General features: G+C 45.1%; 1 protein-coding gene across 3 annotated transcripts in view; it reads left to right on the forward strand.

Annotated features, from left to right (window-relative positions):
- erfl1 (Ets2 repressor factor like 1) overlaps window positions 1-2,500 on the forward strand; it is a 46,940-nt gene that overhangs the window by 12,650 nt on the left and 31,790 nt on the right. The window lies entirely within an intron of this gene.

A 2,500-nucleotide genomic window follows, 5' to 3' on the forward strand; every position in this document is an offset into this window, starting at 1 on the left:
CCACAAAATCTTAAAACTAAAAATGTCAAAGGGTCGACTCACATGCCCATGCCTACATGGAAAACATGACGTTTAACGGACTTATTTTCCCTCATTAAATCCCTTCAAAAAACTATGGGGCATACACGTGGTCTACCTGTGGGCACTTTATTTTTCTTGACATAAAAAACATCTTTGGATCTTTGACCTCCTTGAATGAAGTCTGTTCTCATGCCTAAATATGTTTTAAACACATAAAACACATAGAGATCAGTGCCCCTCCCTGCACCCATCTCCCATCAACACAAATGCTAAGCACATGGCCATAACTTCATTTAAAATAATAGCAATCCTGCAAGGTCACAAGTCCTTGAGGGAAAAAAATGTGAGAAGTCTTCATTACCCGGTGCCTCTTTCTCTCTCTCTCTCTCTCTCTCTCACTGCTTCCCCCCCCCCTGCCACCTCACTCCTCCCCTCATCCCACCCCCACCCTCCTCCCGTCAGAACACCTGGTACCTACAACCTTGTACACAATAATAGCACCAATATATCCATCTATCTCTCTATCTGCTCTGGTCTGCAGTCAGCAGACTGTCGAAGGCAGTGGTGAGTTGGGAAAGGTCAGTTAATCGATGGCGCCCAATTTGACGAATCTCAGCCACTCTTATCATGGACCCAGTATTTAGGGGCAGTGGAGGCGCACAGAGATAAGTGCTTAATCCCGACTACGCCGGGAGAACGAGCGCACTAGAGAGAGGGAGCGAGGGAGGCAGGAGAGGAGGGAGAGTGAAGAGGGGATAAGAGGGGAGGGGAGGAGAAAGACAATCAAGGAGCGGGGGACAGAGAGACGAACAGAGAAGAAACAGGTTGAAGGAGAAGAAAGGATAGATCTTAAGATTTGGAAAGAGATAGGTGAAGATCGAGGAGGAGTATCGAGAAGTCAAAAATGGGTACCACAGAAAAAGACAAAAAAAGTGTCCTCTGCTGGATGAGGAAGTCATCATCCCAACAATGTGATAACTGAGAGTTAAACTCTGAAACCATTGATCTAGTCAGCCTCAGTGGCAGCCAATGGTAAACACCAGCTCACCGTGTCATCCAATACACGCTGTGATGCTTACACAAGCCTTATCTGAGATCCAGTGTCCGAGTATCTGTGTTGAGTTCTGACCTTCTTAGCAGAGGAAGAACCATCTCTGAGTCAGAGCGAAGAACCGTTCCAGACACGCTCTAGACCCTGCGACCCGCGGGCCCCCTCACGGCTAGCCTGGTCCCGTAAAACACACACGCTAACTATGTCATGACAGTGTTTTTGACATGGTCAATGGTCGAGGCATAAAACGCTGAAAACTCCTCTTATAAAGGGTCAGGTGTCGTGTCACGGCCGCCCGAGTGACATAAATAATTCCTCTTTTGTGTTGTGTGGTGGTAGTGATGGACACGTCTACATCAAGCTCAGCGTTGTAAATGTCACTGTCTACATGATTCATAACCAGCCAGTCAATAAGTGGAGCAGCATACTGCCATGACGGCTTGTGCTATGAAATCAGCCTTAAGTTTGTAAATCAATTTGTGACTAATCCTGGATGAAAGGAATGCAGATGGTGTACGGTTACATGTCAGATTAGTAGTTTAGGCATCAGACAGTGGTTTTGCCTCACATGCCTCTTGATTTGGTAAACACAACTATGATTACAAATTGCATGCATTTACTGGATTAGTCAAGTGAGGTCATGGCATTTTAGCATGACACAAAGGGATCCAACATGATATAATCCTGCATGGAAAGATTTGCGTCAGTTGGACACTTGAGGCACTTGCAATTTGGTGCGTTAACATGGCCCTATGATGCCAGGTGCCTGTGAATGGATAGAGACACCACTGCCCGCCATGCATTTGTGCAAATGTGTTTAGTTCATGAATATTTTCTTAGGGGTTATATGGGCATATTCATTTAATGTTTTCATTTACTCAGCATGATGGGCAGGTTAGTGAGTGTATAAACTTGAGTGTATAAACTTTGGGTATAAGACTTAAATCAGTACTTGATGAATGAATATGCACTGCACTTGATACCCCCCCCTCTGAGCGGACAAAGGTATTAGTCATTACACAAACAAACAAATAAAAAGATATGAAGCTTAAAAAAGCTGGGGGGAACAAGCTCCCAAATAAGTGCTAGAGGGAGTGATAGACTTGCAGACAGTGTACAGACAGACGTGTAAACAGACTTCAGGCCAACTGACAGACAGATCGACACACCAGTGAACAGCCTGCAGTACAATCAACAGCTACTCTGACCAGCAGCCTGGTACCAAATATTACTCTGAAACAAGACAAACAGAGACAGGCACACACATACACAAACAAGACAGCAGAGAGACAGTTGGACAAGTGCAGAGTACACAATCAGGCAGAGAGAGAGAAAGAAAGAAAGAAAGAAAGAAAGAAAGAAAGAAAGAAAGAGTGCACACACGTGTGCGTGAGGCAGAGAGAGAGAGAGATGAAGAGGCTCTTCCAG

This window comes from Alosa alosa, chromosome 13, assembly GCF_017589495.1.
Source record: "Alosa alosa isolate M-15738 ecotype Scorff River chromosome 13, AALO_Geno_1.1, whole genome shotgun sequence".
NCBI classification, from domain to species: Eukaryota; Metazoa; Chordata; class Actinopteri; order Clupeiformes; family Clupeidae; genus Alosa; species Alosa alosa.